We start from the raw sequence: 25,954 nt of genomic DNA on the forward strand, positions 1-25,954 counted from the left end.
CAGTTGAATGACGAACAGTACGATGACAAGATTGGAAGAGATGAATGGGTAAAATCTGATTACTTAAGAGGACAGGTCAACAAGTATTTGTTGACATTCGACTTGAAAACAACAATATTGTAGATTGCAAGGAAGTATTTTTATAATAAAGAAAGTTCTTGGAAAAAATAGACATTCCATTTGGTTTTATGTATATAGACATTCCATTTTGGTTTTATGTTCATAGACATTCCATTTGGTTTTATGTACAAAGTTCTTTGTAGTGGTGGTAAAAAGACAAGTTATTGCTGTGAATATTTTATAGAGAAGAATCAGTTGAGTATCTTTCATGGAAATAAAGATAGAGCACAGAAAGACTAGCAATGTCTGTGAAAAAGTGTACGGAAGAGTAATCGATGTTTGTCAAGAAAGCTCTGAGCAGCGCGTTCACAAAAATGATGGGCGAATCTTATGTCATACAAATAGAAGATTGCATCAGGAATCAGGTACTTTCTGGAGCGGTGGAATGATGTAAGCATTTGTCAGCGACCTTAGCAACAAATTTGATGTAAACTTTCCATTTTGTGTTTTGAGTGAAAGTTCTAGGAGCTTATCAAAGCAAGGGGACTCCATAAGGAGAGAGCCATTCATTTTGATTGAGGCAAAACAAGTATCCAAGCATTGTTTGTGAAAGGAGAGAATCTGTTAGAGGTGTTAAAAAGAACAAACCACTTTTATTCACTGCATCATATGATCTGAGTTGTAAGAGAGACAATCAAAAAGATCTTCAAAGTGCATAGATATCGCCAAATGATTTCAGAATATAATTTCAAAGATGAAGATCAGCAAGAAGATTGTTGAAGCATATCAACAGAGAGGATTTATTGATATCTTTTCAGATGTATAACATAGCTAACAAGCTTTTAAAGCAAACCTTTTGGTGCAAGACCCTATATGTCAAGATCTATTGCCTTAGAAACAAAACTGTTATTCACTATTTGATGTTACAGTCAGCATGTCAAATATTGTTCTTGTAGGGCAAAATCCATATTGTCACTAAGTAAATCGCTTTTCTGAGATGATTGACAACTTGTTAATTTATCACATATTCTACCAACTCACTCATGATGCATAGGAGATTAATCAGTTTGTAATGAAATGTTGAAAACCGATCTTTGGGCCTGAGCAGGCCGAAGAAATTTTCCATGGAGATAGCAATTCTCCTTTAAGTGACACCTGAACAGTTTTGTAAGAATATGAGCAACATCTGACAGCAGATTCTCAAACACAATGCATGAAATGTTATTAGGATCAGTTGGTTTGATAAGTTTGGCAACATCCCAGACAGATGTATGGATATTGATTTGAGTATTTTCAGTTAAATGGAGAAATTTTGGTAGTAGGTGATTGCAAAAGGTAGAATTTAATGCAAAGTTTGTTGCAAAAACTTTCACTTTGTTCGATGCTGAGTAAATCATATCAGATCCATTAATGATGGTTGGAATAGAAATCTTATACCTGTTCAGTACCTGTTTGGTATTCTATAAAACCAAACATCTGCTCAGCAACTTTGGATTTAAATATAAACATTAAACTCTTTTGCTTGTTTTCAGGGCATCTATATTGAATTTGTGGTTTTTATGAGCAATTATAACAGCACACCCAAGAGTGAAGCTTGACTGCCTTGTTGGTTTCTGTTGGGATTTTTTCTGGGAAAAAAGCTCTCAATACACATAATTAACAATTCAGATATAAAGCAGAAATAACACAAAATCCATTCTTTTTCAAAACAAAATGCAAATGAATTTCAGAGATACAAAATCTGAAATTATCCCAATTAGCCTTTGAGTGTTGATACACTTGCAATTTAAAAAGGGTACCCATAGTCTTCTTCCTAAACTTAGATTTGATTTTGATGGAGATAACTGAATGATTGGAGGATCCTAAATGTGCACTGTTTGTAGAAGAAAAGATCAAGAAGGTTTGTAAAATGTCCATCAACATTGAATATGCGAGTGGGTTTCTTAACAATCTGAATCAACTCATATGTAAAGAAAACCATAATGAAAGCTCCATTCATCACTAGTTTTGTGAGAATGTACTAGCAATTCTACAATATGAACATAAAAGTCACCACATTCATGTATGTTCCAAGAGAATCAGCTGTACTGGTACTGTTTTCGGCAAGTCAAGGCTGACATTGTGGGTAGAAACAGAGCTACTCCAATCGATGCTGACGGCATTGCAGGTAAAACTGTAAGCTGCTGATTGTTGTAGTCATTGAAAACAACTGCTAGATGGCTCATGCATCTTAGTGTATTTTTATACTAGTTACACAAGTGCTACTGGTAGCAATGTCTTGATGTTACTTGATTGATTAACAGAAAAGGAGGTGCATGAAAAGAGATGAAAATTTGTCCATTTATGTCACATAAAAACTGTGGTTGTTGTTGGGAGGGCTGAGTGTTAATTGCCTTCTCTCTTTGCAGCAAGGCTAGACACGAGTTCAAATTATAATAGAAAATACAATTCTCCAATAAAGATGGCACTCTTGATGGACAAAAAATTTTTGTGATCAGCACCTTGTAGGTGCACTTCAGGCGACCATCAATAAACCAATCTCTCCTAAAGGTTGGCCTCCTAGGCCCAAATAGAGCCATACTCCACTCCAAAACAAATTAACTTATCTTCTCATGAAGAATCGATAATTTTTATGAAGAATTAATCAATTTTCATATAATTTCTCTGCGCTATGATGAAACTGTTTTGCAGATGTTGTTGTTGTTGTTGTTGTTATTGTTGTTCACGACGACGACGATGATGATGATGCGAAAATTGTCCACTGAATAATTGCCAGCTGAAATTTTTGACCGCAAGCAGACGATGTGTATTTTGGAAGAGAAGCACTTAACATTATAATTTGATGATGGTGATGATCTTGGCAGTGGTCGTCGTGACGACGACGACGACGACGACGACGACGACGATGCTGCTGCTGCTACTGCTGCTGCTGATGATGATCAATTATCAGCAACTCGCTTTTTATACTTTTATTACTAAATTAAACAAACTTTCAAACAATAAAGATAAAATAATTCAATTTACAAGGAGAAAACTTGTTTTTAAAACACACACAAATGAACAATAAAAAACCGAGTGAAAAAGCTAAATTTTAATTTAATACAAATTTAAAAAAATACAAAAAAAGAAAAAAATATTAAAAAAAAACTTTTTAGGTTAGCGACTGTGGATTCAATCACATAAAAAAAAATTATTCGAAATTAACCAACACTAATACGATTTAATTAACATAAAACAAATAATAAATAATGAATGCTACTACTCTAACTCTTCATATTGTAACCTTCAGTGTTGCTGGTATAACAGACTCTTGGACCACGACGAATACGTCATCGTCGTGGTCGTGGTCGTGATCGTCGTGATCGTCGTCGTCGTCGTCGTCGTCGTCGTCGTCATCATCATCATCATCATCATCATCATCATCATCATCGGTAGTAGCAGTACCAATAACCATCAACATAAATAAGAACAGCAAAATAAAGAGGAGCTGAGAATGAAAATATAGAAAAGAAAAATTTGTAATATTATTATGTCTAATTTGTAATATTATTATGTCTAAATTTGTAATATTATATCTAAATTTTTAATATTATTATATCTAAATTTGTAATATTATTATGTCTAAATTTGTAATATTATTATGTCTAAATTTTTAATATTATTATGTTTAAATAAAATTAACATAACCGTTGTTGTATCCGACAGTAATAGTTTCCCGAGAACACAAAGCCAGTGTACTATGTCAAAAAGGAGCGTGGTAGTAGTGTATATCGAGCGAAGTAGTGTAGGTACAGGCGTGAACTGTTGTTCAAGTGTGCTGGTTTCGAGTTCTACCGGGACGATTGCATTGATTTCATTAATACTCTTGAATCCATCTACCCTACAACTAGGAGAAGGCAAAACTCCTTGTCATTAAACAATGCCAGCCCTGGAGATGTGCATGCGGTTAGAGATCGCGCAATGTTTGCTCCACCATAGACTTCTCGCGCAGGCCACCCTTACAGGGGGTATCCATTGTTTCTTAAAACTGTAAAGACAACATAGTAAAGAACAATTTACAGATACATGTGTCAGCGGCAGAAGGCGACAATGCGATAAAACAAAAACAACGATATGAAAATGATTCCATATTGAACATGTGGTTCAATGAGATTATAGAGAGGGAGAGGGAGGGAGAGGGAGAAAGAGAAAGAGAGAGACAATAAATTACTTGTATCCGATGAGAGACATATATTTAAATAAGGCTAGAAAAGAAAAATATAAAACGATACTTTTTAAGCCTGACGTTTTCTTTATTTAAGCACCAAATATTATTGTTTAGGGAAATATGAGAGATAAATACATATATAAATAAATAGCGATAGATATAAAGAGAGAGAGAGAGAGAGAGAGAGAGAGAGAGAGAGAGAGAGAGAGAGAGAGAGAGAGGTGTGTTATATTATTATGAGTTTTATTGATCGACACAGGTGCGTGCGTGTGATTTCCTTTTTTCCTACTGCGTCCATATCGTCTACTAGGGGGTCACGATGCCCTCGTTGGTTTCGTGCGAGGAGTTACCCACGGTTAAAGGTCATTGTGGATGGCCGAAGAATATGGCAGCTAAAAATAAGGATAACAACAACAACAACATTAAGTAACAGTAGTAATAGACTCATAGTCCTATTCGTTTTTCTCCCCGTATAACTGAATTATTTTAAAATTTCATCGAAGCTTTAAAAAAAAATTATAACCCAACTTGTTAGTCGTTCCGTTCCCCCTTAGTGTTCTTGTTGCTTAGTGCCCCCCTCTCTCTCTCTCTCTCTAAGAAGAAGAAGAAGAAGGAGAAGAAGAAGAAGAAGAACTAGCATTAAATGACTGCTCCCTGAAATACACGCGTAACCCACATATTGTGCTTGGAGAAACTGACTGACTAGCATCCAACCGAGTTTTACTCCTAAAAAATATGTTAACTTTGACATGACGACACTTCCAGAAAACAAGACAGGGATCTCCAGTTGGCGCCTGTGTCTCTCCAAGTCACTGATAATTATAACGACAGCAACAAAAACTAAAAGAGACTAGCCTTCTTACGCGAGAATATTCTGCCTTGCTTTCTTGGCAATTTGAGCAAGTGTGGATTATTTTCAAGACCCCCCTCCTATACACACCTCCCAAAAAGAACACCAGGGTATTTTTACCCCCAGGGATAAAGACAGGTAAGTTTATCTAAAAAGAAGTGGCAACCCTGTGCAACAGATATTAACGAACGCATTATATATATATATATATATATATATATATATATATATATATATATATATATATATATATATATATATATATATATATATATATATATTGTTAAGAAAGTGTGAGAGAATATAGAATTATTTTCCACAGCCGAACCAACGTCGCAGCCCACAAGAGCCAAGGAAGCCAACAAACCGGAAGTCCAAATAATATATATATATATATATATATATATATATATATATATATATATATATGATTACGCCTCTTCTTCATCTTCTTGCAACTATAGTGTATCGTATCATTTTAGCTTCTTTTTTTTTTCGTCTTTCTCTTCTTGTGTTTTTATTTCCTTTCCTCCCCATTGAGGACAATATTAAACTGAAGGTCGGTTTTTAATACGGGGGGGGGGTGAGCTTCTCCAAAAGGGGCAATTATGGATGAAACAAAAATAAAAAGTTGAGAAGTATTTCTCATTTTTTTTTTATTAAGGACAGAGCAAATACTACACTTTGATCGCAGTCCGAAAGCTGGGGTGGGGATAAAGGTATTGTTTACCTAAGTAAGAAGAAGAATAGGAAGCACTTGTTAGGTTTACCTTCCCCTCCTCATCCTGTCGGTCTTTCTCCCAAACTAGACTTCGCAGGCCAAATTTGGTGGGTAAACTAACACTTCTACTTCTTGTCTAGAACTTATGACTCCCCGCGTAACGTTAAACGAAAACCTAAAATGACAAGTTGTAGAAGAAATGTGGAAACATCGCACCGATTTCAATTGATCCTTATGTTAAAGTGTAGTTTTAAACCTTGAATAACATTGCAAATGTTGGTTTGAACTTTCAGTAAAAGTTTGAATCGCTGACATCTAGTTTTTGACGATGATGATAATGATGATTTATTTTAAATATTTACTTTTAAATTCCATAAATTTAAAAAATAAAAATAACAAAGGTTAAGGCATAAAAACAATAAGCGAGAATAATCAATAAAAAGGCTGTCAGCAATTAAAACTGACTACATTTTAAAAATTTTAAAGTGAATTACAATTAATTTTCATTGAATTATTAAAACATTACGCCTGGATATAATATAGTTTATAATTTTGTCATATGAAAATTAAAAAATAATAATTTTAAAGAAATAAATTAAAAATATTTTACTTTCTTTAACTTTTATTTTACTTTACAGCATATAATTATAACAAAAATAATCAGGTAACACACACACACACACACACATAGACACACATACACACACACACACATTCTCCGTAAATTGTAATTAACTGAACAAGTTATTCACTTTCACTTAGTATTTCTCTTGTTCTCTCACTCTATCTTAATCTATATTTCAATCACTCTCTAATATTTCTTAGTGTCCCTGATCGTTAGCAGTTATTCTCTTTTTAGCTAATTTACATAATTTTGTGTTCGTACACACCAACACACCATGTGAATTAGATTGCAAAATCACTCTACATCTTTCAAGTAATGATTCAGTCACTAGTAATTAATCATTACTAATGAAATATTAGTAAAAAAAAAAATCCATAAAGATAATATGAAAGTAAAAAAAAAAACAAACAAACTTATTTGTAATTTCTTCAGAAAGATATATCGTAATCAATTTCCGAATGAAATCCAGATAGAATGAGTAATGGTTGTTGTGAATTAACGAGTTATGGGTTTGTCTAATATTATAATCCTCCTGATTTGTTTTTCAAAGTAATCGCCCCTCCCCCAAAGTAGAGTCTCATTTTTATTTTTGGATGAACTCAAAAGTACCCAAAACATAGCTGTAAAAATAAATATTTTAGATTTAAGATTGGGGGATCAGTCTAGCATATAAATTTAACGTAAAATTATCACCATCTTTCCGACCAGATAGCGTTTAAAAAACATGTAACCATATTCTAGATTTAATTAAATCTTAAATGTTAGCATGTTTTAGTTTCAGTTAAATATTTTGTGGAGGAAGGGTCTGTTGCTACCGGAACTCAAGTTTTTTTTTTTTTTTTTTTTTTTTTCTGTAGATTTAGGGTTAGTGGTAAGATTAAGGAAAGTTATTTTTGTTCGGAGAGGGGAGTTTGTTGCCAGTAGTGGTAGGAAGTTTTTTTTGCTGCCAATTTCTTCAGGTTCTCTTTTAAATCTCGAGGAACTTTTCTCAAATGTTTTAATGCTCATTGTTCTTTTAAAATGTTTTCTTTTACGTGTTTCTTTTTGATAAGATAATCTTTTGTCAATAATAATTAAATAATTTTTTGGCGGACGTACACGAGTGAGGCCTCCATAGCTAAATACGCATCGGCTGTTGTTGTACACAGCGGCACTGTGTCACAGCGCGTTCCAGGAAGCGTGTATCATTTTGTTATGTTTTTTTTTTTTTTTTTTTTTTTTTTTTTTTTTTTTTGCCAGAGCTTATAGTTATAGGTAATTATTAACAGGAAAATTGGTGCAAGTCCAGATTAGCATTTGTGACGATAAACACTAAAATCGGGATCGATGAGGCCATATACTAGAGGCTTATAACATGAAAAGTGAAAAAATATTAGATAATTTTGAAACATTTTTAAGAGCATGTTCATGAAAAATATGGTAATTAAAAAAAATCCCGGTAAATTTTTACGACGTGCCCCACTGCCCCAGTGCCCCACTCCCCAGCGTAACTCCAACCTCCCCATGTTAAGAACGGCTTTCGGAAGCCCCCCCCCCCACATCGAAAGGCGTTCTTAACATGGGGTGGTTGGGAGTATTTATACTACGCTGGGGCACGTCGTAAAAAATACCAAATTCCTAATAAGCTTAGGGGAAAAAACATGTTTTGAACAATATTGTATTATTCGAAAAAGTTTTCAAAAAACAAATATATAACAAATAAATTTTATCAAAGGCAAGATAAGTTACTTTCCTACCTAATTGGATATTTTTTTAGTGTTTTTATTTAATGTAACCTGTTTATTCAGCTCGAAAAACATACAGTGTTTACCGATGTATTGGAAAGTTAAAAATAGCGACGACACTCTCTTTGACACGGTAAGTTTGGGAAAAGGAGTTAAAAATAAAAAAAAACTAGACAAAATGCTGTTAAAAACCCACCGAATATATATCAGCCTATGTCACGGTAACATATATTGAGCGAGTTTCTAACAGTATTTTGTCTAGTTTTTTATTTTAACTCCTTTTCCCAAACTTACCGTGTCAAAGAGAGTGTCGGTCGCCATTTTTAACTTTCCAATACATCGGTAAACACTGTATGTTTTTCGAGTTGAATAAACATGTTACATTATGTTTGTTTTTTGACAACGTGTTTGAATCTGTGTGTACAGTAATACAAACCCCGAGATTCTTGAAGATGATGAGCATAGTGGTTGGGGTGGTCGGCATCGGATGTTGACAATGATCAAGTGCTTTAGTCAAAACCAATCCACGCACAACTGTTCGAGAACTTGCCTCTGAATTGTAACATGTATGACGATTTCCAACCACTTGAGAGAGATTGGAAAGACAACAATACTTGATAAATGGGTGACTCACGAATTGAATGACAACCAAAAGAAACACTTATGAAGTTTTTTACGTGTATGTGTACAGTAATACAAACCCGTTTTTGTTTTACGGCATATCAACCCTTTTTGAGTTATTTAATGCCGAATCCAGTGATTTTGAAGAACAATTTTTTAATAGAGTATATTTGTTTTTTTCAAGTCGGTTTCTATTTAACCCATAGTTGGGACCCTAACAGGTACTACCAGAGTGGACCTGGGAGCAATGGCAATTAAAGGGTCGCTCCACACTCCCCAAAGCCCACAAGCTGGGGCCTTACCATCGGATATAGTTTAAGGTCATATCCAGGACCGGCTTTGCTCAGGCCCTATGTACTGTTCCTATTTACAATGCCTCCCCACGGGACAGAGTTAGACACCAGAGTCGTTTTTTAATGTGGAGAAAAGGAACAAAAATGTACTGTTCATAACTTCATGTGCATATGTATATATATATTAAAAATATATGTATATATATATTATGTGCTGTGCATATGTATATACATATATTAAAAAGTTTGACTCATGTCCAGGTAACCTACATCTAAAATTTCAAGTTATTTAGACCCGAAATTGGCGGAGGAGTTTGGTAGAGTCTGCAAAGTTCAACTCTTTCAACTTTGACTTCTTGGCAGCCAAATTTTCTTCCAAAAACTTATTAAACAGCTTACTGCATGTCTGAATACCCTTTATGTAAAATTTCAAATGTTTAGACCTAAAATTGGCTGAATAATTTGCTAGAGACCTCAAAGGTCAAATCTTTTGAACTTTGACCCCTTGGCAACCAAATTTTCGGCCAAAAACTGATTAAAAAGCTTGCGTTAAGGGGTCAAAATTTAAAAAAAAAAAACAGATTTTTTTAAAAAAAAACTTTGACCCCTTAACGTTTTTTTTTTTTGGCTCAAATCTAATTAAAAAGTTGTCCAAATAGCCTACATCTAAAATTTCAAGTGTTTAAACTCAAAATTGACAGAGTTTGGTAGAGTTTTCAAAGGTCAAATCGTTGAACTTTGACTCCCTTGACAGCCAAGTTTCTGGCTGAAAACCGATTAAAAAGATTTTCCAAAATCTCAATACCCCCTATGTTAAATCTCGAGTCTGTAGATTGAAAATTGACAGAGTTGTTTGGTACACACACAGACACCCACACACACAGACAATTTCATTTTTATAGATATATAGGTATACTAGCATGGGTGCCCGACGTTGCCCGGGTGTTTGGAGGTATGTGTTGAGCAAAAAAAAAAAAGTTGTAGTAGGAAGGCAGGCTCGAACCCGTACTGCGAAGGAGAAAAAGAATGTGACAAAAACGTGCCGTCTTTGCTGTTACGACCACCGCCAAACCGGAAGTGATGTAGGTTTGAATTAAAGCTAGGCAATCAAAAAGATGGGATGACTTTTGAAAATATCGGGGGAAAAAGCGACCTCTCCCTGTAGAAAAGTGCCCAGTTGAGGGTGAAGAAATTAATGTTTTTAGCCAATTTTTCGGTATTTGTCCTCGTCGAGCTTCAAAATGATACTGATCTTGTGAAAATCCGTCGCCTCTGTCAAAAGTTTTAGGCAGACATGCAAACATACATACATAGATTTATATATTTATAGCTCAAATTTTCAACCCAAACCGATTAAAAAGCTTGCCCTGTCTCTGAATACCCCTTATGTAAAATTTCAAATGTTTAGACCAGAAATTGTCTGAGTAATTTCGTAGAGACCACAGCGGTCAAATTTTTTAAAACTTTGCCCCCTATACATTTATTGTTTTGGGCTCAGATCAAGTTATTAAGTTAGATTCGTGTCCAAGGAACCTATATCTAAAATTTCAAGTGTTTAGACCCAAAATTGGCGGAGGAGTTTGATAGAGTTCTCAAAATCGTTGAACTTTGACCCCTTCACAGCCAATTTCTGGCCGAAAACGGATTACAAAGATTTTCCCAAATCTCATTACCCTGTATATCAAATTTGGAGTCTGTGGACTGAAAATTGACAGAGTTATTGTGTAGGGAAGTGTACACAGACAGACAGACAGACAGACACTTTCACTTTTATAGATATATAGATATAAAATAAAGTGGTGCTTATGCACTTATGTTACCATGCTATTTTTTAAATAGTATTTTCAAGTTAAATTCAAGTTTTACTATATCTTTTTTGTTTATTAAATTGTTAGGTGAAAGTACAGAATAATTACAAAACACCCGCCAGCCAGGTAACATAAGTGCATAACTACCAATAAAGTGATTGTTAATATCGTATTCAGCTAAATCCATAACAAGCGGCATTTGTATGAATGATTTATTTTAATCTAGCTACACCGTAATCATTTGATTTAAAATTTTGCAGACGAAAATTTGGGAGACAACAGGTCTAGGAGAACATTTTTACGTCCATTATGATATTTGCCGATTTTACAATGATTTTTTCAGATTTATTTTTATTCATATTTTTTCCAAATAAAATTAATGTTAAACTGTTCTCATTGATACTATACTTTATCTTTTCTCTCCTAGGTCAGTAAGTACCTCCAACGCGTGCTACAGATTTAATTTAACCCCTCTACATGTAAAACAATGTAACTGTAATTTAATTTAATGTGATCTTTTGAACCATTTAAAAGAAGCTTCAAATAAACTGCTAATATTCTTTATAAAATCTTTACAGCATATGAAAATAATAAAAATCGTGTTTACAATATCGATGCCTTAAAAACAATGTTCCTATATAGTGACTATTTTGAAGTCGTAAACATGCTGATGTTTAAAAAATCTATCAAAAATCAACTGATGATCAGATTTTCATTAAATTTTCGATACTTATTCATTTTTAATTTAACTAACATATTAAAAGTAGCTTTCGTTAAATTATGAGGGGAAATGTTTTTAGATGTTCTACGCCCCTTATATTTTCATGTTATGAACACAAAAAATGAATTCAAGTCCATAAAAATTTATTTCCTTATAATACATACCAATCCTTATTTAGGAAGTTCAATGTAATTATAGAGCAATATAGTGAATAAATGACAAAAGACTATATTCCAAAGTTAAGGGCAAAATATATTCACTAATTGATATAATAATTAAGTGATTGATTTTGTGCTATGAAACAGATACCGTCAAGAATTGTAAATGTCAAAGGAATAAATTATAAATAGAATTTTTCTTCGGTCGTGAGAGATTTCTGACAAAATTAGTAATTGTTGTCAAAAAAATATTTATTGCTTTAAAAGATTGTAAAAAATCTGCAAGAAATAAAAAAAAAAAGTTATATTATTCCAGCCTCTAAATAAGCATTTTGCATTTCCACTTGCTGTAAAATATGTTTAAATATATTTAAATTCATGCAGTTTTCATATGTATTAATACAAATACATGATTTCAAAAGTCAACAAAAATATGACTTGGTGCCATCAGGTAAAATCGAAACCAAAACATTTCACATTCCATCCACGTTCTCTACCAATGTTGTTATCGAGAGATAATAAAGTCTTAATATTAAACAAATTGAAGAAATGAATTGAATTTGAGCATGTGCAGAAAGAAATAAAGACATGTTGGCAGTTGAAATAAATATTTTGCATTTCAACTTGCCGACATATGTCTGTATTTGTTATTCATTCAAACATTTTACTCATTATAAACCATCCTTGATGTATGATTACAACTTCCTGTTAATTTCAGTGTTATGTTTAAGAGTTTATCTGTTAAATATTGTGAGATGTTGTCTTGCAAGGTTTTTGCCCTCGGCGGAATGGAAGAGAACCAAACAGAAAATTACAACAAACTCACCTTCAACGTAAATTTTATTAAATTAAAAAAAGTCCCATGCTGCAAAAGATGTGTCATCTTCAGCTATCTGCCACTATGAGCGGGTAACGTCCCCGAAGTGAATAATAGTTTGTCTTCGATAAAGGCTGTGTAAGATTCCCACTGACAAAAAAATGCGCAGGTTTCAGTTCAGGTGTCTTCCAAGATGAATACTGATAGCTGGGCATCCACGATGGGTCCTTCAAGTCAGTCCAATGACAGACCAGCAGGTCAAACCGTAGACCTTAATTTCGTTTTGACAGACATCAAATTGTAGTACAAGCGTGCAAATATAATTTGCCCTACTTAAGGGCATTGGTAATTGCAATGATAATGTTCCACTCCACATTTGGGCATTAAAACGTCTCAAAGCAATAAAGTGTTTTTCGCTGCCTCGATTCGAGTGAGAAATCCATGTCTGACCAACTCTGCATCTTTTTGGATTCTGGTCTGAAAAAGGGAATATTGGTGCCAAGAATATTCTCGGCAGTTAGTTATAACATGCAATTTGATTGGTTAAAATAAATCCATCCAATAAAAAGCTTGCTTATTTCTGCAGAATTTCTTACAATATTTACACACCCACATACACCTACTATTTTGTTTATATAGATTTAAAGACTGAGGTGTATAGAAATTACAAACATAAAAATATAGGATTTAATGCTAGGAGCATGAGTTTATTGGGTTCCAATCTTTTTCTGAGCAACTTTGAATATTCTATAAGTGCTCTGCTTACATAGAGTAAATTATGTTTTTAAGGGGGTTTACCTTTTTCCCATCCTTTCCTTATCCCTCCTCTATTTTCATACTTTCTTCCCTCGTTCTTCGAAACTTGACTCTGCACCCCCTACTCTTTCCACTCGATTTTATTCATTGTTTTTTTTTTCATATAAAAATTAATTCCTTTCAAATAAAGCTCTTTTTTTCTATCCCTGATTAAGGTCGGTTACACCACTGAGATATCAGTTGGCTTTAGATATGTATTTTTTACTACTGTTATAAATCTATTAATTATTAGTTAAAAGATGTTTATTTCTAGGTGGTATCAACTTGATTTTAGCGCCTATTTTTAAAGAAATGTATGTTAATAAAATTAACATAAACAATAGCAAACAAAAAAAACAAAACAAAAAAAAAACGATACTTCCCTGATTCAATTAAAGCAATTAGCAGTATACAAAATTAAACATAGACACAAAATGATGACATGGCTGATAGTGCATAAAATGTTGCTGATTTTACACAAAAATTTGGACATTTTTATAGGTCAGTGAAGGAAGAATCCTTCTAGACTGCGCCAAATTTATTTTTTATTCCAATTCGAAGTGACCATTTTTAGGGAAATGAATTTTTTTCCATATTAAAAATCGACCTTGTGTCTGACTTTGCTTTCATGAGTAGGCAAGTGCATAATGAATGTTAAATAAGAGATTATAATGTTGCGTAGTTATCTCTAATAAAGGGGACCATGTATGATCGTGTAAATGTCTTTCTATTACACGATATGTTCATATGCTTTTGGGTGAGTCATGTATTTTAGGACATACCTTCTGTGTTTTCGATGTTGGTCCATCTGGAAACATCTCGTCTTGGAGGGAGACTGGTACCTGTTTTTGGGGATGAAGATTCATTTCACTCCAAAACAAGGAATTGGTTTTATAGTTTTTTTTTTTATTTCACTTTCCAGATGTTTTGCAGAAGGATGGAAAGCGAAACTCTGGCTTGTGAGGTTCTGTTCTACACACGTTAGTGTCCCTTCCCACAGTGAAGGGGAGGAGACAACAGTGAAGCTGTCCGTCCTCTTCTAAGTCTAAACCAAATCTCAACGATTCAGCTAACCTGATCACGTGCCTCACACGCAATCCAATCAGCTGATCTTGACTTCCGGTCAACGTGTCTAACTATATGGTTTAAACACCTCCCCCCCTCTCTCTCTCTCTCATCATTCTATAACAATAATACATGTTAAATTAATGCAGTGTGTGTGTTGAGTGGTGCATTTTAGTTGGAATTGAGATAGGAAATGGGTTAAGATTCAAAGGAGAAAATATAAACACGTGTGGATGGATAGAGAGAAGAAAATTTATTATGGGGCAAAAAGGGATTGTGGGATTTTTACAATAAAGGGGAGACAATCACAGGAAGAGTTCCAGCACCCCCGCTTGCTCTTAGAATGTTATTGCATATATTATATAAGAGTATTGTATTTAAAGTCTAAAAAGAAGTTCTTTGAATCTATCTAACTTTGCTCGGGTTGAGGGTTTCGTCAAAATGTCCGCTAGCATGTCATTTGTAGGACAATAGATAATTTTTATGCTGCCGTTGTTTATGGCGTCTCTGATGAAGTGGTATTTTATGTCTATATGCTTGCACCTCTGTCGGTGCACAGGGTCCCTGGAAAGTGCTATTGCACTCTGGTTATCTTCGAATATCTTAATCGGTCCATAATTTTGGCATAGGTCCATTTCTTTGAGTAGCTGTAGGAGGTACATATCTTCTTGAGTGGCCTTCACTAATGCCACAAACTCGGCTTTGCATGTGGATAATGCTACCGTAGGTTGTCTTTTTAGTTTCCATGAAATAGGTGGGCCGTTTTTTGTCAAACTGAAGCAGTACCCAGACGTACTGCGTCTGTCGCATAGATCTGACGCCCAGTCGGCTTCACTGCTCGCAATTAGTTGGAGTTGGTCATTTGTTTTTGTATAACATAATTGATATCACACAATGCCCTTTATGTATCTCAGTACATGCTTGACTGCGGTCCAGTGCTGTTCGCACGGCTTGGATAAATACTGGGATTATTTTTCGACAATATAATTTATATCTGGTTGCGTACAGATCATCAAATAAATTAAGCTACCGACGACTTCACAGTATTTTCTGGGGTCGATCGTGTTGTTGGAGTTATTGTTGGTTAAATCCAACTTCTGCTCACATGGTGTTGTCCTGAGATTATACTCGGGCATGTCGAACCTTTTCAGTATTTTTGTCGCATACCGTTCCTGGCTCATTAATATATATTTTTCGGTTATGTTGAAATCTATTCCTAGGAAATGCCGGAGTTTTCCGAGGTCTTTCATCTCAAATTCGGACATCAGCATCTGCTTGGTAGTGTTTAGTGAATCATCATTATCAACTGCAATAATTAAATCATCGACCCATGAGATGACAATGACTCGTTCTTTACTGATGTATCGTATGTAGACGCAATGATCCACTTTATCCTGAGTGAAGCCATTTTTGGTGAGCGGATTATGTAGGGTTTGGTTCCAGTTTCTGCCCGATTGTTTTAGGCCGTATAGGGATTTGTTTAACATACAGACTGGTTTATCGCCTGTTTTCCATTTTACTTCAAATCCTTCTGGTTGCTCCATGTAAATTTCATGATCGATAGGGGCATGAATATATGCTGTTTTTACGTCCATTTGATGTACGATGAGATCGTATTGGATAGCCATTTGCATTATTATGCGGATTGATGTGATGTTGGCTGTCGGTGAGAAAGACTCTGTATAATCTACTCCTTTGGTTTGATTATAGCCCCTTGCGACAAATCTTGCTTTGTATTTTGGAGTTCCGTCAGGGTTTTTTTTTTTAATTTTGTATACCCATCTGCCATTGATTGTTGTTATACCTTTAGGTAAATATATTAGTTCATACACATCATTTTCTTTTAGGGATTTGATTTCCTTCTGCATTGCTTTGATCTGCTCTCGTCTTGAACTGTTGTTACATAGTCCTATAAGTAGCTAGGTATCTTGTGTTTCTGCTCAGGGTATCTCCGTGTATGGATATCCTCTTCCATGGCATTGGGTGGTTCATCAACACTAGATTGTTTTGGGTTTTCTGTTAAACGTCTCTTGGGAAAGTCCCCATCGTCATCATTTGGTGGGGAGGTTTGAGTGTGTTGTTCACTAGTGCTGTTGATAAATTTTACTTGTCTGTGTTTATATACTTTTCCATTTTCTGGGTAGTAGATTAGGTATTCTGGGCTGTTTCTGTCATATCCGATAAATATTCCTTTCTGGCATTTTGGGTCAAGTTTTCCTCCTTTGTGTTAGAGTAGGCATAGCACCCGGAGCCGAAAATGTGCATTTTTGAGAAGTCGGGTTTTTTGCCGGTTATCTCATAATAAGGTGTCTGTTTTAAGCAGTTGTTGAAGCATCTGTTTTGTATAAGTGCAGATGTCATAACAGCATAAGTCCATAAATTTTTGGGCAAGCCGCTTTCTACAATCATGCATCTTGCTATTTCAAACAATATTTGCCAATTTCTTTTGGCCGTTCCGTTCTGATGAGGTGAGTACGGCGCCAAAGTTTCATGTTTTATTTTATTTTTGCGGAGTAGCTTCTGGAAGTCATTTGATTTGAACTCCGAGCCATTGTCCAATCTTAATATTTTTATTTTGCTGTAGGGGGAAATGTCCACGATGAATCTCTTGGCAGCGAGTGTAGTTTCACCTTAATGAAATATACGAATACGGTGCCTGAAAAATCATAGGTGAACGAGACAGCATAGCGGTTTCCGCTTAAATCTGCCGGGTCTATTGGGCCAGCTAAGTGTGGATGTACTAAGTATAGTATACTGGTTGCCCGTTCATCAGTTGTTTATTTCTGATTTGGGGAAATTTCCCTTGAAGGCAAATGTCACAGGTTCTGTTGCTGGAGTTTTTATTTTTTTATTTTCATTCCGTTGACTACAGTGGGTAGTTTTGCTACATCGTCATAGTTACAGTGGCCAAGTATTCTGTGCCACATGTGGATGTCGTAGCTTTGATGGCAGCTGTCTTCATCACTTTCATCCTCTACAGTCATTAGATAATATAATCTTTTGTGTACATATATTTTAAATTTGGCTCCATTTTTGTGCATTAGTTTGTCTTCATTTTCTTTGAAGATGACCGTTGCTCCATTTTTAGTGGCGGTTTTCATGGAGAAAATTTCTTGTGGATAGGTGGGTATCAGTAACACCATTATTACATTACTGTGACGTTGTCTCCATTTTCGTTTAATAAATGTATTTTGGCCTTTCCTCTTTTTAATGCTATACCGCTGGTTTTCGTTCCGTCCGCTAATTCCATGTAATGGTTCTCTGGTTGAAATGTAGCGTCGATGTTTTGGAATTTCTTTTCATCTCTAATGATGTGGGAAGTTGCTCCCACATCGACTAGTAAGCCCATGGGTGATATCGCCTCTCGTCTGTAGTAGTCTTCCATTTTGAATGCGAATGTGTTTTCTTCGGTCTCCGCTACCTTTTTCATAGTATCCCTGTAACGTGCATCCAGGAGATAAGCGCCCGCGTGTTTGCGTGTTGTGTGGGTACGTGGGAGAGACGGATGAGCGGAAAAAGACTTACCTCGAGACCAGCTCAGCGTTACCGACCAAAAATAGAAAAGAAAGACCAAGATGGCGGCCGCCGTCTTTTGTAAAGTATGATGTCTCGCAAAGTCACACGAATTCTCGGAATATGCAAATTTAGCCGGCCTAGAACGACGATAAAAGCGGGTGAGGGGAAAGACGTGGGGAGTGACAATTGAGTTGGCTGGGGAATCGTGTGGCTGTTGCTCCTTGTGCCGTGTTGAGGATATCTTACCGTGTTAAAGAGAGAGTCAGGCGCCATCTTGAATTTTTCCTTACACTTTTTCGTTACAAGCTATTCCGGCCATTTGGCCTCTAGGACTATGACCAAGTCGAAATTTGACTTGAAGCTCATACCCGAGTTTGACGGGTCCACGTCAATCGTCGACTGGGTTGAAAGGGTCGAGCTGACGTGCGACCTTTGTGAGGTGAAAAGGGTACACACTGTGATTCCCCTGAGATTGGCTGGGGGTGCCTTGAGTGTATATCAGCAACTCAGTGCTGCTGAAAAGGGAGATGTCACCGCAATTAAAGCTGCGCTGTACAAGGCATTTGCCATGGATCCTTGTACGGCCTATGAAAAATTTGCTTCCCAAAAACTTCTACCGGAGGAAAGCGTGGACGTTTTCTTCGCTGAGTGAAAGAAACTTGCAGTTCTGTTCGGTGGAGGGGTGTCGGAGCGGACGCTCGCGTACGCGTTTGTGGCGGGCCTTCCCACTCGGGTGAAGCAGCTACTGAGAGCCTCAACCAGCGTTTCAACAACGACCATGGAACACTTGATGGAACGTGCTCGAGCCATCATCAAAGATGAGGAGGACCTGGGGGAACCAGTTGTGATGGCGACACAGACAGGCCAGATTGGCGCTCGGGAGATTCCGAATCAGAACCCTGCAAGCAATGGGAAATGTTTTCGCTGCGGCCGACGCGGACATTTTGCAAGGAATTGCACCAACAGGGGGTGTGTGCGCTGTTTTAAGTGTGGCGGTTTGGGGCATCTAGCCCAAAACTGTGCGGGAAACGTATCAGGGGAGAGGACGTCAGCGCCGCCCTGCTCCCCGAGCAAAATTTGAACAAGGCGCAACCAGTAATGACCGTCTACGTAAACAGGATACCCTGCTCAGCACTTCTCGACTCAGGCTGTTCGCATACTATAGTGAGCACCAGGCTGTGTCCAAGTTGGACTAAGAGGAAGATCAAAGTCACCACGATAGGAGGCGAGACCCAGACATGCTGTGGAGCTGGAACTGTCAAGATCTACACGGACACCGGTGCAGCCACTAAGATCAATGTGCTCGTGACCCAAGGAAATCTCCTGGGGTTTGACCTGTTGCTCGGATACGATGCCATCAAGGCGCTGGGGGGAGTCGCAATTCATCGGGATGGAAAGGTGCGATTCTTAGAGGCCCCAGTGTGTGCAGCGCTCCATATCGATCGGCCGGATTTTACAGTGGACTACGACTCGCGCTAGAGGGCCTGGATTGCATCTTGGAAGTGGGCCGAGGGAATGGCACTGACTAAACTCAAGAATGGGGTTGCAGAGTACCCTATACCCAGTGAGGCCCGAGCAGAATACGAAAGGGAACTAAAGGCGTGGATCCAAGATGGCTGGTTAATCCCCTACCCTGAGGACAAGCTTGGGCCTCCCAAGGGTCTAATACCCTTGATCGCAGTAGTCCAGCATAACAAGTCGAAAGTACGGCTCGTGCTGGACTATAGGGAGCTTAACAAGCATATTGAAGCCTACACTGCCGATGCTGACGTATGCGCCAGTAAGTTGAGGGAATGGCGTCAGAAAGGCACTAATGTCTCGATATTGGATTTGCGAAAAGCCTATTTACAGGTGCGAGTTGATGAGACGTTGTGGCCGTTCCAGACAGTTTGGTTCCAGGGGCAGAGGTACTGCCTTACACTCCTTGGCTTTGGCCTAAATGTGGCACCACAGATCATGAAGACTATTGTCAACACAGTATTGTCCCAAGAAAAGCCCATGAGGGACTCAACGTCAGCTTACATTGATGATGTATACGTCAATGAAGATGTACAGTCTGCGTCGTGTGTCAAAGAAAAGTTGGCTCAGTTTAGTCTGGAATGCAAGAATCCCGAACGTTTAAGGGAAGGAGCACGTGTATTGGGATTGGATGTTTATGAAGAAGATGGCACCCTACAATGGAGGCGTGGCAGTGAAATTCCAAGCATCCCCAACCTCGTTACAAGGCGGACCGTTTTTTCTTGGTGTGGAAAACTTGTTGGTCACTTACCGGTCTGTGGCTGGCTCCGCGCAGCTGTTGGTGTGATTAAACGCAGAGCAAATTTAACAACCACGGGTTGGGATGACATATCCGATGATGTCCTACTAACTCTGATGATTAAAGAGACACTGGAGAGAGTGAACAAGAAGGACCCTGCCTGTGGGCGGTGGTGTGTTAACGGAGACAACGTAGGTGTGTGGGTTGATGCCAGTTCTTTGGCGTTGGGAGTATCGTTGGAGCAAGGAGGAAACGTGTTCGAGGATGCGTGTTGGCTGCGGCTCATAACAGATTCTCAGCATATCAACCTGGCAGAGTTGGACGCTGTTGTAAAGGGGGTAAATCTGGCCCTGCAGTGGCAGTCTAAGAAGTTGACCTTGTACACAGATTCTCTCTGTGTCTACCACTGGGTGTCTGACACACTTTCAAGGCAGCAAGCGAAATGTTAATACGGAGAAGGCTAGACACGCTAAAAAACCTGGTATCTGAGTATGGGCTATCACTGAGCGTCACTCTGGTGCCATCACATTGTAATCGTGCTGACCAACTGACCCGTGTACCTCACAAATGGTATGAAGCCGTGAAGATGGGAATGGAGATTACTGCTCGATCTTGTGCAGTTGCAATCGACCCATGTCAAATACAAAAAATTCATGCACAGAGCGGACATCCGGGTATCAAGAGGACCCTTTATTTTGTGAGGCGTGCATACCCAACAGTGACCAAGATGGATGTCAGACAGATCGTCAGAAATTGTGAGGCTTGCCAGTCTATTGATCCTGCACCAGAGCGATGGCAGAAGGGTCGCTTGGAAGTTGAGAGTGTGTGGCAGCGGCTGGCCATGGATATTACCCTTTACAGTGGCAAGCCCTTTCTAACTCTCATTGATTGCGGGCCTACGAGATTTGCGGTGTGGCGGCAGATGACCAGACAGGATTCAGCAAATGTTGTTCGCCACCTATCATCCATTTTTTTTGAGCGAGGTGCGCCGGAAGAGCTCCTGACTGACAATGATGCAGTGTTTTGTAGCCAGCAAGTTCGGCAGTTGTTAGATGAGTGGGGCGTCCGACTACGGTTGCGATGTGCGCATGTGCCGTCAGGAAATGGCATTGCTGAAAGAAGCCATCGCAGCATCAAGAGAATTGCTGCCAGGAAGCGATGTACTATTGCGGAAGCAACATATTGGTACAACATTACGCCAAAGGACGGGACGTCCCCTTCAACCGCACCTGCGAATGCTATTTACACGTACCAAGTCGGAGTGAAGGGAATCAACACTACGCAGTCAACCGACAAGGGAACATATAACAGATATGAAGTGGGAGATCCAGTGTGGGTGCGGCCTCCAGGAAATCGGTGCACCGACAAGTTTAAGCGAGGACAAATATCTGGAGTGATTAGCCAGCAGTCTGTTTTGGTCGATGGAACCCCACGACATGTGCGAGATCTTCGCCCAGCTACCGAGGTGCGTCACACAACTACAGAAGAAAGCAGTGAAGCGTCTAGCGATGAGCTGCCGATGCACGGATTCAGTGAGCCCCTTCCAGAGACTGATAGCGATACTTCATCTGATGAGGCGGAACCAGATCCAGAGCCCGAATCTGAAACAGTGAATGTACCTCTTCGCAGAAGCACACGCACTAAAAGGCCATCCCCCCAGTGCTCTCTATGTGATCATCAGATCAGGGGGGAGTGTAACGTGCATCCAGGAGATAAGCGCCCGCGTGTTTGCGTGTTGTGTGGGTACGTGGGAGAGACGGATGAGGGGAAAAAGACTTACCTCGAGACCAGCTCAGCGTTACCGACCAAAAATAGAAAAGAAAGACCAAGATGGCGGCCGCCGTCTTTTGTAAAGTATGATGTCTCGCAAAGTCACACGAATTCTCGGAATATGCAAATTTAGCCGGCCTAGAACGACGATAAAAGCGGGTGAGGGGAAAGACGTGGGGAGTGACAATTGAGTTGGCTGGGGAATCGTGTGGCTGTTGCTCCTTGTGCCGTGTTGAGGATATCTTACCGTGTTAAAGAGAGAGTCAGGCGCCATCTTGAATTTTTCCTTACACTTTTTCGTTACAATCCCTGCATTTATAGCGGCAGGACTCTCTCTTATGAGTAGTGCTTTTACAGTAGTTACACCACTGTTTTCGCCTGTTGCTGTTGGAACACTCTTTGTATATATGTCCCTTCCCACCACATGTAAAACACGAAGTGTCTCGCTCGTTGGTTTGCTCGTCACAGCTATCGTTTCTCATAGTGGTTCTTGAAAAAGAAGATGTCAGTTTCATGATGTCGTCACTGCTAGACTGATCTCTGTGCCTTAGCGTTTCTTTGAAGCTTTGAAGCTCGGTTTTAAATATAGAGAACGTCAGTTCTTTGTTGTTGTGGATTACATAGATAGAAAAATGGTCAAACTGGCTCGGTAATCCCTTTAATATCATTGTGATGATTAAGGCCGCATCTACTGTTTGTCCAGCATTTGTGAAGGCTGTTAAAATGGTTTCTGTTCTAATAATGTAGTCCGTAATGCTTTCGTCAGTTTGCTTTTTAAAGGATGTCAGTTGGGTATATAAAGAAATAACTCTTGGTTTTCCTTTTGCTGCGTAGTGTTCACATAATATTCCTAGGGCTTTTCTTCTATTATTGGCGGCTTCTCTCATTATCAGAGATAGGCTTTTATCATCCAGGAACTGTACAAGCTCCGCATAGGCTTCTTCGTTTCTCTCATAATCGTATCCATCTCTAACGGGATTTATGCCTAAAATGGCGTCTTTCAGGCCGTGTGGGCGTAGATGGCCTAAGAACTTAATTTCCCAAATTTCATATTTGGTTTCGCCCCCGTTGAATAGTAACCTGCTCCCTTGGTTTCCATTATCACCTCTGGGCCCATAACCTGTTGAGTGGTGCATTTTAGGTGGAATTGAGATAGGAAATGGCTTAAGATTCAAAGGAGGAAATATAAACACGTGTGGACGGATAGAGAGAAGAAAATTTTATTATGGGGCAAAAAAGGGATTGTGGGATTTTTACAATAAAGGGGAGACAATCACAGGAAGAGTTCCCACAGTGTGTTTGTGTGTATATATATATATATATATATATATATATATATATATATATATATATATATATATATATATATGTTTTATTTTTTTATTACCGTTTTATCTGTTTGGTTACAGATGTTTCAGATGTTGGACCATGTTTACGATCCAACAGCCTCGTCAGACCTTACAGAAGTGGTTGTTAGTATTAGGAAGAAGTGTTTATATATATATATATATATATATATATATATATATATATATATATATATATATATATATATATATGAATTGTTTAAGAAAACAATATAAATTAAAGTAAATTAATTTGTATATTAAATAAAAAATAAACAGGAAAATATTGTAAACTCAGCAAATATTGAAATCGAGGGTAGACTTAACGTTAATTTGACAGTATTCAGAAGAATACACGTAAAAATAAGCGCCGAGTTTTATTTATTTTTTAATATTTAAAGCAGACGAATTTCTTTAATTTCAAATTATGCGATTGATTAATATAAGTCAGATGAAACAAATTCTTGATTGATTGGTGGGGGACATAAAAAGTGTCACCCATACTTACATCGTTGTCAATGTAAATCTCTAATTTTATTTTTTAAGTTTACATCGATAACGATGTTTATTTATTTTAAACGGAAAGCGTTTCTTTTGTTGTTGTTATTGTTTTTTCACCCAATATTTTTCGCACATTGATTTTAAACTTTAAAACTAATTTTCAAATATTAAAGTGCTATTTTTATTTTTAATATTATTATTTGTAAATCTTTTCATTAGCTGGCTGTTATTTCCAGACTGAAATACACGAGAACTAAATGGCAATATAGAAATGTAAAATATAATACACGTGAAGGAAGGTTTTTTTAAAAATTTTCTTCAAGTGTGTTTTATTATTCTTGTACACGGTCGCTGACGCTACGCACACGATAAGCATAGTATTCTTTCTTAATATGACTTCCTCTTCCTTGTATTGAAATGTAAAACAAAAATTAAATAAAATTAATGTATGTTGAAGAGAAATACGTCCACGGCGAAGAGAAAGATGTGGACGAAGGATTGTCATTAAAATGTTATGTAATAATGAAATTGAAACGGCATGTTTCCTAAAGTGACAAAAACTCAATTATTCTCTGCGGTTTTTTTGGGGGGCGGCAGTCGTTCTTGCTGATATTATATTGCATCATGACAGGCTAAACATTCGATTCGCACACATCACACAGGTACTGATTCACATTCATTTCGAAGACCACCGTAGTGCATGTGTTTTGTTTCTCTCTCTCTCTCTCTCTCTCTCTCTCTCTCTCTCTCTCTCTCTCTCTCTCTCTCTCTATATATATATATATATATATATATATATATATATATATAGTGTGTGTGTGTGTGTTAAATATATATGTTAAATGCGTTGACTTTTTTCTTTCAAAGGAGAAAAACAAACACAACCATACAGTTAATACAATAGTCGCGCAGTTTAAAAATAGTTTTATTTTCGTTTAGAAAACAAAAAAAACAAAACAAAAAAAAAAACGGCAAATGTTTACTTTAACTACAACAGAAAACCAACCAATAAAATTTGTTTTTTCTGTATGGGTTTTCGGGGTCGGTGACAACGAATCTGATATTCAAACCCGTCGCAAATTTACCGTTTGCGTGGTATTAAACCCCGAACCCTCGCACTATTCACCGCCATCGTTTATGCTATTCTTACATGATGCGTTCGCGCATGGACCTGCGTAGTAAGGTGACTTGTCACATCGCGGAAGAATTTTTAAGCAGACATTTGAAATAACAAGAAAGTTTTCAAAAACAACAAAATGTGGTTCATTTTTCTGTGTTACGTAGTTTTTGATGCCTTTTTAATTCATCTAAAAAATTAAGTTTTTACGAGCGGTTTACAAAAGCATTTTTATTTTTGTTTTTTTTTTAAATTTTTTTGCAGGGAGGGATATTCAATTAGAAAACTTGTACAACATTTATAAGGTGCTTCTGCAGCGCGACACCACCCGTCCCCCCTGCCCCTCCACCGCCCTATGTAAACAGAATTTTTGTGAAAAATTAAACAGTTCTTCTGCTCGGTGTGTCGGCGCGTTACTTACGGTAAAACGGTGGGGGAGGCGGTAAAACGGTAAATTAAACTGTAGAAGCACTTAAATGTTGTACAAGTTCTATAATTGAATAACCCCTCAAAATAAAAATGCTTTTGTAAACCGCTCGTGAAAACTAATTTTTTTAGATCGATTAAAAAGCATCAAAAACTACGTAACACAGAAAAATGAACCACATTTTGTTGTTTTTGAAAACTTGTTATTTCAAATGTCTGCTTAAAAATTCTTCCGCGATGTGACAAGTCACCTTAGTACGCGCGTCCATGCGCGAACGCATCATGTAAGAATAGCATAAACGATGGTGAGTTGGCACAAAATAGTGCGAGGGTTCAGGAGTTAATACCATGCAAACGGTAAATTTGCGACGGGTTTGAATATCAGATTCGTTGTCACCGACCCCGAAAACCTATAAAAAAACAACAAATTTTATTGGTCGGTTTTCTGTTGTAGTTAAAGTAAACATTTACCAAAAACACAAACAAACAATCGAGATGGCACTTTAAAAGCCAGAAAATGACTTTCGAATTGTGAAAAGTTACGCGATCAACACAT

General features: G+C 37.4%; 1 protein-coding gene and 1 long non-coding RNA gene across 2 annotated transcripts in view; one reads left to right on the top strand and one right to left on the bottom strand.

Moving 5' to 3' along the window:
* Positions 1-3,136: 3,136 nt before the first annotated feature.
* LOC145249664 (uncharacterized) lies at positions 3,137-8,911 on the bottom strand. The gene is made up of 2 exons (XR_013863560.1): positions 8,624-8,911; positions 3,137-3,547 (listed from the first exon to the last, which is right to left on the bottom strand). It is a non-coding gene; the product is annotated as an uncharacterized LOC145249664 (long non-coding RNA).
* The window catches only part of LOC145249663 (uncharacterized), a 227,060-nt gene continuing 204,649 nt past the window's right edge, over positions 3,544-25,954 (top strand). The window contains exon 1 of the mRNA XM_080111449.1: positions 3,544-5,255. The gene's annotated coding sequence lies outside the window, so the exon portion shown is untranslated. The remainder of the gene's footprint in view (positions 5,256-25,954) is intronic.

Source organism: Euprymna scolopes, chromosome 28, assembly GCF_053919585.1.
Source record: "Euprymna scolopes isolate OS-2025 chromosome 28, ASM5391958v1, whole genome shotgun sequence".
In the NCBI taxonomy this organism is placed as follows: Eukaryota; Metazoa; Mollusca; class Cephalopoda; order Sepiida; family Sepiolidae; genus Euprymna; species Euprymna scolopes.